The sequence below is a fragment of the Nomascus leucogenys genome, chromosome 5 (assembly GCF_006542625.1).
Source record: "Nomascus leucogenys isolate Asia chromosome 5, Asia_NLE_v1, whole genome shotgun sequence".
Taxonomy (NCBI): domain Eukaryota; kingdom Metazoa; phylum Chordata; class Mammalia; order Primates; family Hylobatidae; genus Nomascus; species Nomascus leucogenys.
The window spans coordinates 119656192-119670881 of NC_044385.1; the positions used below are offsets into that span (position 1 = coordinate 119656192).

The 14690-nt window shown below is 38.1% G+C and overlaps 1 protein-coding gene across 1 annotated transcript in view; it reads left to right on the forward strand.

Moving 5' to 3' along the window:
- Positions 1–14690, forward strand: part of GPC6 (glypican 6) — a 1175399-nt gene that overhangs the window by 1057455 nt on the left and 103254 nt on the right. The gene's annotated exons all lie outside the window — the stretch shown is intronic.

Below are 14690 nucleotides of genomic sequence, written 5' to 3' on the forward strand. Positions count from 1 at the left end.
TTTTTTAGCTTGCAACTACTCAATCACGAAGAAATTATGGGCTGCCAAAAAGTTTCAGAGAGCCCCAAGTATGTTGACTAATCCCTCACATTTGTGAGCAATTTGGGGGGAATTTTCTTTTTAATGTTTGAAATGTCTGCACACCCTCGCCCTGTTCTCTGTCTAGCAACTTCTAATTATATCTTCGGCTGTGCAGACCAGGCACATGTTCTATATTTTCCATTGTAAATAATTAAACATCCCATCTGACTTCCTTTTAAGACTATGGCATAACTTTCATTAACAAATCTTCAGGGGAAAATGCTCCTTTGTATGAAGTCAAGCACACATGAAAAGAAAAAAAGTAGCACATTTTCATAAATCATATGAGACAGAGCTCCTGGGTTTGCAGCTGCGCAACGCAAATGCCAGGTGCACAATTTTTATTTGTCTCCACCCAGTTGAAGATAAACAGGACCCGCCTTAAGCAAAATTGAGAAGTTTGCAGTGGGTCTCCCGCCTCTTCCTTCATCAGCCTTTTTCTCCTATAGTGATGACTGCACAATGCCCTTCTGTTCTCTTGACTAGTCTCCCTTTCATGAAACACTAACCAAATCTATATCAGTCCTTTAAACCCGGTGACTGAGTGATTGCATTTTAATTGAAAGTCATTTATACTAAAATATGTCAGGCAAAGAGTTGCATGATTAGCTTTCTTTAATTTTTAAAATCCTTTGTGAAAGAGATTTCAAATATAATCACAGAGAAGGGGACAGGTAGTAGGAAGACCTTGCAGAGCAGAAAAAAGGAGCCATGGATTCCTACTAGGTCTCCTTGGCTAAGCATGATTCAAACTAGATTTGGGCTTTTCAGGGTGAACTGGTAGGATGAAGAAGAAAGAATCTGGCCTGGGTCCCTTTTGCTCCCTGGGAGATGGATGAGCTAGAGTTTCAGAGGCCTTTTTGGGGATTTTAATGGGCTCAGGGTAGCCTGTATAAAGGAGGATGCTCCAAATTACCATCACCTGTTGGGGAAATAGCACGTTTGGGGTTTCCATGAAAGGCCATTTTCTTTCTTTCCTGTGGAAAAAATAGCAATCATCCATTCCTCTCAAATGTATGCCTAGAAACCAATTAATGTTATTTTGAAAGGCACGGTATCCTGTTGGTGCTCAAGTAATCAGGTGCTAAGATGGCTAATGTTAAAAACCGCTCTAGAGACTAGGACAGGAGGAACACGTGGATGAAATTATCTGCAGTTTGAGACCATCACAACTTCCTAGAAGTAGGTGTCTGTTTCCATTGGTGCATGTGCATACATTTTCCAAGTCAAGTATTCTTTTCTACCCTTTCCATTCATTCATTCATTCATCAAATATTTATTGGGAATCCATGTGGCAGACATGGCTTTGTACGGGGGATAGCAGTGAACAAGGCACCGTTCCTGCCCTCAGTAAGCTTACTTTCTAAAAGGAGAGACAGACACTGAACAGATCAGCAATTATATAAATTAATTAACATAACATAGCACCAGACAATAATAAGTAATAGGAAGAAGCTTCTCCTCCCCCAGGGCCTGGACATATTTGAACAGGAAGTTTCTATCACTTATTATATATTTTTTTCAAGGAACCTCAGTTTCTCTAAAAGCAACAGCTTCCTCACTGGTCTCCTGGCTTCCACTCTGTAACCCCCTCCAATTTGTTCTTCATCCAGTAGCCAAAGTATTTCTACAATATTAATAAGGTCATGCACCACACCCACCTCCCTCCATGTCCCCAGTCTCCCACTTTGCCTTTCAGTGGCTTCTTTTATACTTAGAATGGAATAAAATTCCTGCAAGCTCTGGCATTATCTGGCCCCTGCCTACCTTCTAACCTTGTTTAATACCACTGGCCCTTTTGTTTACTTGTTCAGCCACATAGTCTCTCTCTCAGTTCCTTGAATATACTTGTAGCTCCTCTCTTCTGTAATGTTTTGCACTCTTCTCACCTTTCAGTATGTCCATCTTGCAATTCTCTATCACAGAAATCTGTCACAGCATCTATTATATATGCATTTGTTTGGTATTTGTTCCCTACTAGTCTTCTCCTGACTTCACTCACTGAAACTCCATGAATGGCTGGGATCCCAGCTGTGTAGCTAGAACATAGCCCAGCACTTGGCACATAGAAATTGTAGGCAGATGCTTGTTGAATACATAATAAAGAAAAAAAGCAAATGCACCAGTGAGTGAGCTGCAAACAACTATTAAGAAATGAACCCATTTCAAGCAAAGAAACCATTCCTTCTCAAGTCCCACAGAGCTTAAAAGTAAAAAAGAAAAAGAAAAAAAGAAACCACTTCTGTAATAGTTACACTGTTTGTCCTCAACCAGTTTGTCTTGAGTCTGCTGCATGGCTGGTCATTTCACTCCTGCACCCTGCTTTCTTTGTGGAGTTACATTTCTTCACTTAAAACTAAAAAAGCAAAAGCTCCTTTTTTAGGAGAGTTGGCCTGTTCACACAGGGAGATGACTGGGAGGCCAGCTTCAAGTTTAAAAAATGTTATTTCTGAGAGCATAGTCTACATACATTGAATCCAATGTCTGAAATCACTCCCACAAAGTTTTGTAGTGTAACAAGTCGAGGTAATTAATGTCACTCACTGCCATACAAATTGATGGAGTTGTGGCCCAGTGTGGAGGTTAGACAGTTAGATGTTCCCCCTTTACATTGCTACTGGTTCCCTATGTCCATCCAAACCTAGAAAAATAAATAAATCTTTAATAAAAGGAACACAGGACCAGATATCAGAGGACCTGGATTTTAGGTATGTCTAGTTTACTCACTGATATCACAAAGACAAATTTTAAGTTCCTAATACATACTAAGTGTTGAAGTATCCCTTAGTGCTCCATCCTCATCTATAAAATAGCTAGATACAAAGAAGAAATAATACAGTTTTATGGAATCTCTTTGCAAATTAAAATGGCAGTTCTCAAGTTGGAGTTCATGGTGTTCTAGGGGCCCCCATGACCATTTTGAGTTGTCTGAAAAATAAAAACTATTCCTTATGATAAAACAAACAGGATTTACCTTTCCCCACTATGTTGACTTTTGTATTGATGGCACAAAAACGATGCTAGCAGTTTAGTATGAATCAAGTCAGTGGCATAAAAACAGTTTCATTTAAGAAATCTTTAATGAAGTAATAAAAATCATTAAAAGAAGAGGCAAGGTGTGGTGGCTCTCACCTGTAACCCAGCATTTTGGGAGGCCGAGGAAGGAGGATCACTTGAGCCCAAGAATTCAAAAGCAGCCCAGACAACACAGACAGACTTCCATCTCTACAAAAAAATAAAAATTAGCCCAGTGTGGTGGTATGAGCCTGTAGTCCCAGCTTCTTGGGAGGCTGAAGTAGAAGGATCACTTGAGCCAGAGAGGTTGAGGCAACAGTGAGCTATGATTATGCCACTGCGCTCCAGCCTGGGCAACAGGATGAGACTCTGACTCTGGAAAGGTTAAAAAAAAAAAAAAAAAAAAAAAGGAAAGAAAAAAAGAAATTGGCCCAGTTCAAAGAATGTGCTAACTAAATGATTATCTTCTTTAAATTTATTTTTAATTGTCATATAAAAGTGTATATACATGTGATGTTACAAGATTGTTTTGAAATACATATACATTGTGAAATGGTTAAATCAAGCTAATTAACAAATGCATTGCACCTCACATATTTATCTTTTTTTTGTGGTGAGAACACTTAAAATCTACTCTCTCAGCAATTTTCAAGTATAAAATACCTTGTTATTAACTATAGTTTAGGTCAAGTATTAAAAATTCTTCAGGAGATCAGATGGGCTATTTATTACTAGAATGTAAATCAGACTTTTTTTGGAATTTTTCCAACTACATTATTGTACTATTGCTGTTAATAAAGAATGTACTTTAATGTGATACATATCTTTGTAAGAAATGTTAAAATCAAGAGTAGAAATAATATAGGGAGGCTGGGCATGGTGGTTCACACCTATAATCCCAGCATTTTGCAAGGCCCAGGTGGGCAGATCACCGGAGGTCAGGAGTTCGAGACCAGCCTATCCAATATGGTGAAACCCCGTCTCTACTAAAACTACAAAAATTAGCTGAGCATGGTGGTGCATGCCTGTTAATCCCAGCTACTCAGGAGGCTGAGGCAGGAGAATCTCTTGAACCTAGGAGGCAAAGGTTGCAGTGAGCCAAGATTGTACCACTGCACTCTAGCCTGGGCGAGAGAGCAAGACTCCATCTCAAAACAAAAAAGAAAAGAAAAAAAAAAAGGGATAATATAGGGCATGTAAGAGTCCACTGACATGAGAGGACACAGGACCAAGGGTCAAAAAAATGGCAGAAACCAAATAGTGTGTCTGGTAGGGCTGGTATAGAGAAAAGAGGATGCAAGGAATTAAGGAAGAGGAGAGAACAGCCAAACTTTTCAGGAAAGAGGGAAAGGAAGCCAGGAGCCTAATGTGGAAGACGGAGTTAAGGAAGAACTAAAGCCAGCTTTAAATATCATGAAGAGGTAAAGGTGGTTGGAATTTAGACAAACTCCGTGGGAAACACCAACAGGATTTGCTGGTGGAACAGATGTATTCTGAAAAGAGATTTTATTTCATCAAGGGAATGGAATTTACTTTTAAATTTAGAAATATGTAGTTTCATTTTCCATATGAGCCACATCCATGAAATTATAATACACATGAGCTGGAGTCTAAAATCTATATTCTAGCTAAGAACTGGGTGGTTGAATTTATCTTTTTTTTTTTTTTTTGAAGAAACCCTGGGACACTCTTGATAAACAGTCTCATCACATTTGAAGTTCTGGATTTCCAGACTGAGGCTGAGTATTTACATAACCAGAAATATGGTTAACTTCTGAGAGGCAAGCTCCAGCTGAAGCCAGAAGCTAACTCCTAATTAGGGCCAGACATCCTGAGAGTTGTAAAGTTTAGAAATTAAAATAACGTTTTCCTCTAGGATATGATTGGCAACTTCTCCTTTGGAAATCATTTATTTTACTAAAGCAGTTACTATTAGAAGTCATTCCCAGAGCCTCTTTCAGAAAAGCAACAATATTTATAACTGCCAACTCATATTTATTGAGTGCTTACTGCCAGGGACAATACTAAGTGTTTTACGTGGTTTCTATTGTGTAATATTTATAAGGGTGCTTGTGATGAGATAGAGCTCCCTATTTTGCAAAGACAGAAAAGTTATTTTCCAAGACAGAAAAGTTAGGTGACTTACCAAGGTCTCACGGTGCAAAGGGTAGAAGAGCATCTGATTCCAAAGCCCATCTCGCTAATCGATGCATAACCCTAACCCTAACCCTAATGATGTCAGTGCCCACTGAGTCAGTCTCACACAAGGGCAAGGTTCAGTAAATATTTTCTGAATAGATTAAGTATTAGGAGAAAGTTCAACAGCCTTCAGCAAAACCTGCAATGAGAAGGTAAGGAAGAGGTAGCAAAGCCAGGAGGACCCAAGCTCCCTCCTTCTGCCTGATTCCCTTTACAACTATGCCTAGTACTTCCACATGATAAATTCTAATTAAATATTTCTGTTATCCAGCCCTGTCATTCATTGCTTCCAACCTCTCCTTGAGTTTCGACAGTACACAATATAAAGTTCTTTTTTCTCTCGTATGTATCTGCAGGCCAAAGGTGAACACAACACAGTTTCAGATGGGCTATCTCTTTCCCCAAACTCTCACATCATATCTAGGAGAAGGAATAGCTAATCTTTTTCTGCCTCATAATTGAGATCATGAATAAGTGGAATTTACAGACTAAAGAAAAGATTTATTCTTACCATGTATGTTCATGCTCCAGTCTTGTCTCGGATCTGTTTTTATAGGGACTGTCAGATCCATTTTCTTTCCTATTTAGCCCACAAGGAAGCCATTAGGGATCAGGCACATTGAGATTATTTCCAAAAAATACATTGCCTATGCCCAGTTGTATAACCAAGTTAGAATATTTTGGTAATAACATGACACTCATTTCAAACTCCATTTGTATACCTTTTGTACAATATTATATGTACATACACATTTTTAAAGACCGGGGCAAGAGCATATTAAAACTTTCCCAGTTTCCTTTTGGGAAAAGAATCAGTGACAACCATGGTTACCCTTGATTGAACACCTGCTGTATCCTTTCAATAAATACTCTACCAAGTACCGGTCACAAGGAATACAATACAGAATGCCATGGTTTGGCTCTGTGTCCCCACCCAAATGTCATCTCTGAATTGTAATCCCCATAATCCCCACATGTCAAGGGAGGGAACTGGTGGGATGTGACTGGATTATGGGGGCAGTTTTCCCCATGCTGTTCTCGTAATAGTGAGTGAGTTTTCATAAGATCCAATGGTTGCATAAGCGTTTGACAGTTCCTCCTTCACACACTCTCTCTCACCCACCGCCGTATAAGACACGCCTGCTTCTCCTTCTGCCATGATTTTAAGTTTCCTGAGGCCTCCCCAGCCATGGGGAACTGTGAGTCAATTAAACCTCTTTTCTTTATAAATTACCCAGTCTTGGGCAGCTCCTGATAGCAGTATGAAAATGGACTAATACAGAGGACAAGACAGAGTCCTTGCTCTGGTAACATCTTTGTCTTTCTAGATGCCTTATGTATTTATTTCAAATCCTCACTGCATTCTTGTAAAGAACATTCATTTCTTTGTTATACAAGTAAGAAATGTTAAGTCTAGAGAGATTAAGTAGCAAGCCTGGGGTCGTGTAACAAACAAGTGGTGGAACGGGGACTGCAGCCCAGGTCTGTCAGATTCAAAAAGAGAGACTTTCCCAGCATGCCATACTGTTTCCTCAGTAATTACCCTCCCACCAGCACCAGATAGACTTCAGCCTTTGAGGAGCCAGCCATCTAAGGGAGGACTGTTACCCACAGCATACTATAGGGAACCTATTGATAAGAAACGTAGTTGTTAGTGCTTCAAGCCCCAACCAAGCTTACTACATTCACCAATTTCAATCTTCATCAAAGGCAGGGAAGAGCCTTCATTATTCCACCATCTTCCACCACCGCAGTTACCCAACAGTTCAGAACTTTTCAGATTTGTGGAAATTCCCCAAGGGAAGGGAGAAAAAACCTGAATCTCTGCCTTTGAATTTCAGATGTGTTGATAACCTTCTTCCTACCCTATCAGGGAAGATGAAACTGATCTCACTAGATATCATTTAACTATATTCGGAATAATTTCAAACCTAATATCTAGGAAAAGATTGGTTTGTCAGAGATAATCTAAATTAAGAAGGAAGACTTATTACATTCCAATTGAAACCATCCATTCAATTAATTCTTACTACCGACGAGTGTAGAACCCATTAAAGATGAGCAGGATGGCCTTCAGGTACTTAATTTTCTCTAGACAGTTTTTCCCAATCCACAGCTCAAATGAAGATGAAAAAAAAAAAAACCCTAAGAGAACAGAACAGAGAATGTAATAACTTCTGTCTCTAGCTATTGGGGCTTAGTTTCCTCATCTGTAAAAGGAGGGGTTAATCTAAATGTCCCCTACCAGCTCTAATAGTTTATAGTTTTATGAACATTATCGCCTTGCTGATTATTACAGGTTTCTTTTTCCAGCATCCAGATCTTTATTTTTTTTCTCTAGCTCTTTTTCCTTTCAAAATGTTCAGGGAAAATAATATCTTGGAAATTCAGATGGAGAGAAAATCTTCTTTCAGATATCAGGATTAGTTTAGAATTTAGTTCAAATAAATATATTTTTATTCCAGTAGCATTTATCTGTTTTTTTCCTTTGAGCTCCTGTATTAGCATGTCCGTTGTAAGGCAGTGAGCATATTATTCCTTTTGTTACGGTTATTTTTGTACTTACTTTCTCCTGCCCAGGATTATAAATTATTTGAGGACAAGGGTTACATCTTATTTATTCTAACATTCTGCAAAGAGTCTTCCTAACACATTGTTTTACACATGGAAGAAACAGTACACTGTGCTGAGTTGAATTCAGTACATGAAAATATAATGCCAGAGAGACTTCCAGCGATAAGGAATAGAAAATACCTTAAAATGTACTTGAAGTTAGTCTAGTATTCTTTAGAATAGCATAGCAGTTACCAGGTAAGATTTTTGACATGAGACTGCCATGGGATCTAGTTGTTCTGTGTTGTGTGATTTGGGGCAAATTTTTTATCTGTCTAAATTAACTCACATTAAAAATGAGAACGACTATAGTACCTACTCATAAGGTTGTTTGAGAGCACAATGATATAATCCACGTAAAATGTTTAGCATGGAGTAAGTCAAATCAAAACCACTCCTAAAGGCGAAGCATTTTAATTGTTATTATTAAAAATATCTATGGTACCTAAATTCTAAAGAGCACTGACTCATTGGTCTTGTCTCACCTATGATAGTCTGTGGGGTTGTTTTTAGCATCTAAGATCAGAAGATCAGACTTGCAATCCACACCCCTTCATTAAACCCACGGATGTATGGTGTTATTTTTGATGGCAGGGAATCACTTAGAAAGGGAGATGGATCTCTAAATAAATGTCTATGAACAAGGCTTTTAGGAGAAAGCAGGCTCAAGGGAAGGGGTAGTGCAGGAGATTGTGTCAGCAATCCAACTCTAGTCTGTGCCTGTTGGCTACATCAACACCTCCATAGCAAAGAGCTTTAGAGGAATTTCCATGTAATCATAATTTCCACTTTATTCTTACATTGAGGGAAAAATTGGCCTGTTCCATTGACAGGTTGTTTGGTCCCTTCTGCCTGATTTCTAAGAAAAAAGTGAATGGCCATACTATTTATAAAGCTTTACATTCTATTTCTACTTCTTTAGTTTTGTTTTTAAAGGAAAAGAGCCTGTTCTCAATGATTTCTAGATTCACAATATCTTCTATATTCAAATTCTATTTGTATTCTGCCTATCAGTTCCCACTTACTGCGCTCCATCGAGAAACAGTGACCTTGAAACATCGTTTATTCTTTGATGTCTTCATTACCTAGCACACATAAAATTGGGGTTTGTTCTATTCCTGCTTGTAATATTGCTGGATAACAGGGTCAGATTTTTCAGGTGCTAGGGCAGAGGGAAGAGGGAAGCACACCTTTTTTTATAAAGTAAAATGAAGGTTTGAAAAAATGCTTATGATGCATTTATGTGATATGCATCCAGAGCAAACTAGTTTTAACTTTCCTTGCACGTAAAAGGGATAAAGCAAAAATATTCTCCTTTTGATGATAAAGAAAAACTCCTTTATCTCTAATCTTTAGAGATTTATCTGAAGATTTGCTTTCACTTTAACTTCAGGGCCGAAAGATGAGATTACATTTAATATAGCCTACTCAAGAATAAATGATTGAAACACAATTCAGCTTTAACACTCAATGTGTACTCTTAGGAATAAGAGAAGGTGCTCTCCTGGTCTCCTGAAAAAAAGTCTCCTTCTGACTTCTTCATACTTAAGAGAAGAGCACCTGCCATGGAACTGTGCTTCTCATGGGCAGTGAAGTGTTGTGTTAGAGAAGTTTCAATGGCCTCTGCCCTGTCTCATAAATAACACCTCCTTATCCCAGCTCTCAGCACTTCCCTTCTATGTGGTGATATGTGATCTGGTTTGGTTCTGATCGAGTCATTGCCTCAGCCAGCCTACATGTAAACATGCGAAGGAGTCACATCTGTGGGGGAAACATGCTCATTTGTAGTGTTTGCCCATTTCTGTGGTGTAATTACTCCCTCGTGCGGATTTCAAACTACCCACGTGATGTCACTGAACACAGAGTAGAACACCCTGATGTAACATTTCCACCTTATAGATACAACTGACACGATTAACCTCAAGAGCATAGATAATAGTAAAATAATTAGAAAGTAATGAGATTTTAGTATAATTATTACCTTTGTTATTAATATAATTCATATAACTAAGTTTATACAACTTAATTTTTAATAATCAATGTGTTTGTTAATAAACACATTAATAATGTGTTTATTATTAATAACAATGTGTTTGTTAAACGCAGTTGTTACTGGCTTATGAAATTCCTAAAAACTTAACATGTAGTTTCATGGCCCAGTAAGAGCCAGGTCCAGCATACCACTGCTTTTCTAGGAAGATTTCTCAGATGCTCCAGCCTGGGTGAGTTGCCCCTGTGGGTGTTCCGTCACACTTCTTACATTCTATAATAATTGCCTGATTTCTGGTCCAAACCCTCTTGGGAGCAGGGGCGTGTCCAATTGGCATATCCCCAGCACTTATGTTTGTAACACTCAACAAATATTTGTTGAATCGTGGGTGGAAGGAATGGTAGAGCCTGTCTGATGTAAATTACATGTTTACTTATATTCTGCAAAGTGATCTTACAGAACTGCTTTAAACCTTACAAGCAAAGGGCATATGAAATAATAATTTAGTCAGGCCAAGAGGATTAGGGCTTTTTTCCTCTCCACACTCAAAAATTTGCTTTGTAAAGTTCCTTGTAACTCCTCCTTCCTCACCATTTGGGAGGAAATATCAAGGTGTTTTGCTGCCTGAGAAATGCAAATCCTTCAGGGAAAAATATCTTCTCATGCAATGCAAATGAAAAGAATTTCTTTTATTGTAGAAAAGATTTTAAGAAGTATGCAATACATCTGACAGATATTCTGGAACCAAGCTGTGTGAGCATCAGGAGTAAATTTTTTAAACCTTAAAACTGACACAGTAGCTGGCTTTTTAAAATTGAGGCCAGTGAAAAGTGGACAAAACTAAAACTGATGGCTTGCCTTGGTTCAGTAGAACCCAAAATTCTCCCAACAGAGTGCCGAACCCGTCCAGGGACATAGAGTTTGCCAGAGAACTTGGCCTGAGGACCATTGTAATCAATCTTTAAGGAAAGAAAAGCATGAATCAGGGAGCAAAGAAAAAAGAAAAACACAATGAGAGGAAACAGAAGAAAAAAGATGTCTAGAGAAGAGATTATTCTAAGATCTAAGGATGAATAACTGTTTTGTTAGAAGGCAACCCATAAAGAAAATTACCACACTAATTTAAAAAAAAAAATAACCTGACATTTAAACTGCCTTTGTAGTGAGTATAATAATTTTATATCTAAAGAAAGAGTCATCATCAAGATGTTTTAAGTTTATATTCAGGAAAACACTTTTTATGCTATTAGATGAATGCTGTAAGAAATCCCCTGAATGTGTGTGAAATGAATCTCTAAGGTGCCAGTTATCTTATGTAATGGTATAATGTAGCTCTTTTTGCTACTACTTTTAATGAAATGTTTTTTAACATATTTCAGCTAATTCTGATTTGCTTCCTAATGATATGTGAATGCTCCCAGGCACACACATTTCAGTCACCACTTCCACTTTGAGAAAGGCCCTAGCTCTTTGCTTAACCTAGACCATCATTGACAGGGATAGGATACATCTGCTCCAATGTACAGGTGCCGCTGTTTATCATTTCGACAGATTGGAAGTAAAGAGCCCAAGTTGTCTGCCACTTTGCAGTAAGCAATGGCCATTCATTGCCTGAGCTCTGAGCCCAGCTGTCTCCAGCACCCACGGCTCTGATAGCTCTCCCATGGGCCAATCAGGAAGCCAATCTAACTATTTTGTGTGCAAGGTCCTCCTAACTGGCTTATCAAGTTCACTGAGTAGCTATTATCAAGTGATCAGGAAACAGTATTTTGGGTCTCGTTATCACTTTAAACAAAGTTGTCCATTTGGCTTTGCTTTAATTTAGCCCAGTAAATGTAGTAAAGGAAATATCAAATAATTTGTTTAACATGGATACGTGATTCATTCCTTCAGTCTGAGGAAGAAATGTTCAACCTTGATTTTGAAGAGATAATTGATCATTTGAGATAATGCATATAAAACACATTGCACAGTGAAGTGTCTGTCCTATCATAGACACTTGATAAGTGTTCATTGTCTTTCCTTTCCTATCTTTTCTTTCCCATTACAGAAATCTACATGCAAATTGCCTTCAATAAATGTTTGCAAAAGGGGAAGATTATGACTAAAAATTTTATTTCTTCACAATCTTTCATTCCCAATTTTTTTAAACACATATCATGTGCTGGCAACGTCTACAGATACTGGGATATAGTAATGAACAAAATGTATGAAACCCTATTCATCATAGAGCTTAAATTATTCATGTGGAATTCTGCATAATCCTTAGATTTGATTTATTACCTATTATTATTCTATTTAATTACAGATTACTTAGTTAAAATAAGGCACCATTATACCTCATGTTTTCAGTGTATTCTTCTATGTATCATATCATTCTATCTTCTCAACAGCTTTGAGAATTGGGGAGAACATTGTAACCCCAAGGTCACACAAGTATTAGGAGAAAGATTAATGTTAACACTCCAAACTTTTAGACTTGTGTTTGTGACCTTTTACAATGTTCTGAATGTATGTGTCTCTCCAAATTTCATATACTGAAACCCTAACCCCTAAGGTGATGGTATTTGGAGGTGGAGGCTTTGGGAGGTAATTAAGACATCTTGGTGAAGCCCTAGTGGGTTGGATTAGTGCCCCTTCAGAAGAGGCCTGCAGGAGCTTGTTAGTCATTTTTGCCCTTCAGCCATGTGCGGACACAGCAAGAAGGCGCCATCTATAAAGCAGAGGGCCCTCACCAGATACTAAATCTATTGGCACTTTGATCTTGGACTTCACGACCTCTATAACTGTAAGAAATAAATTTCTGTTGTTTATAAATTACCTAGTGTAAGGCATTTTGTTATAGCCACCAGAATGCACTGATAACACCTATTGGTTACTCCACAGCCATTTCTTGTGAAAATAATGGCTGCACCTAGACAAATATATGATATCCACACTAATAAAGATATGATAGCTTCTATTTCCTTGAGTATAAATGGAATATATTTGAATTTCCCAAGTAGTAATCTAACAGTTCATTCATTGACACAGTAATATAAATTAGAATCTCACAGGTAAATAAAACATTACCCTCAAAACATCAAATCTAATTAAATCCAGGTAACATTAACTGTTACCTGGATTTAATATAAAAAATTAGAGTTCTGTTTGCAAATTTCAATATTTGCCTATATGAGAATAGCAGCACCTTTCCCCCATTGTAGAAACCTGCTGAGTAGAAAGTGAGAAGACAGAATTTTTAAAAACCACAGGAGCTGAGACAGGATTTACCTGCAGCCACTGCTTTTCAGGTTGCCAGTAATGACTTTTTAAATGTATAATCAAGCTGCAAAAGACAATGAAGAAGATACAGAAGACAAAGAGGTAAAGGTATAAAGCTACATGTGCCTCTGAAAGAGTGGGCACCTTAGTTTATTTTAAGAGAAATATGTTAAGATGCCCTAATATTTTTAAAGGAAAAATACTTGTATTTAGAAACCTAAGACACAGCACTTAAACCTGTTATCACCACACCTCCTTTTCCTCCCCATCCCTCCAGAATTATAAAATGTTTCTCCTTTCAGCCCTTCCTATCCTAATGTCAGCTTCTTTAATCTCAGAATGCCAACAGACTTCTGAGACATTATCTTAGTAATCCTCTTAAGGGAGAGGATTCATGAGCCAGATATCTTCCTAAAATCCACAGGTTTTGCAAGTCAGCTAGGTGGAAGGAGAATTCCTTTGTACATCTGTAGCATCTGTCTACATTGAGGCTTCCAAATACTTTCCCGAATTATCTAATTATCGCTTTCAACATCCCTTGGAGAGAAGCAGGCAGGGGTCAGGAGGTGGTAATACCGATTCTATTTCTTAAAGGGATAGAGCGAATGATTTGTACCGCAATAAGTTGGCTTATCCTGCAGCGATAACCTCTAAAAACTTCAGTTCTGTTGTAAAAAGAAGCCCTTTAGTGTCTTAAAATAGCATTCTTCCCTGGAATTAAAAGCAGAGGAGGGTGGAACAGCTTCACAAATAACTCTAAGTAAATGCAGTTCTATCTGAATCACGTCTCTCCTTGGCAGGTTACAACCACCTTCACAGTATATCTCAGGGTGGGTTCTTTGGAACACCAGTCTTATGAGAACCCCATGAGGAAACCATGGTCAAATAGTTTTGGGAAACACTACCGATGTCATCCTCCCTTTCAATGAGTCTGACCACGTGTTATCGTGATGGAGCCCTCGTGAAGTTACCTAATTTAACTTTAATAGGTGGAATCTATGATTTATGTAACAGCCATTTGCCCTTAAAATAATATTTTGTGGAAAACATTTAAGAGACATCCATCAGCAGGGTGTGGTTGGCATGCACCTGTGGTCCCAGCTACTCGGGAGGCTGAGGCAAGAGGATAGCCTGAGCCCAGGAGGTTGAGGCTGCAGTGTGTTGTGTTTGTGCCATTGCACTCCAGTCTGGGCAACAGAGTGAGATCCCGTCTCTGAAAAAAAAATTAAAAGATTTTTAAAAGGTTAAAAAAAAAAAAAAGAAAAGAAAAAGAAACATCAGCCCAGATATTTTTTCTTCAAATTTTCTTATCTAGAAATCAAAACTTCTGGAAAATACAGATTATGGCATGATAAAATTAACTAATTATCAGGCATGTACTTTTCTAGACACATGGTGCTGTTTTTCTGCCTTACATATTGTACTTTATCATCATAGTGTATCTGTGTGGTAAATAATATTGTTATTCCCATTTGACAGAGGAGGAAACTGAGGCTCAGAGAGGACCCTGTAAATGTTGGCATGGCAA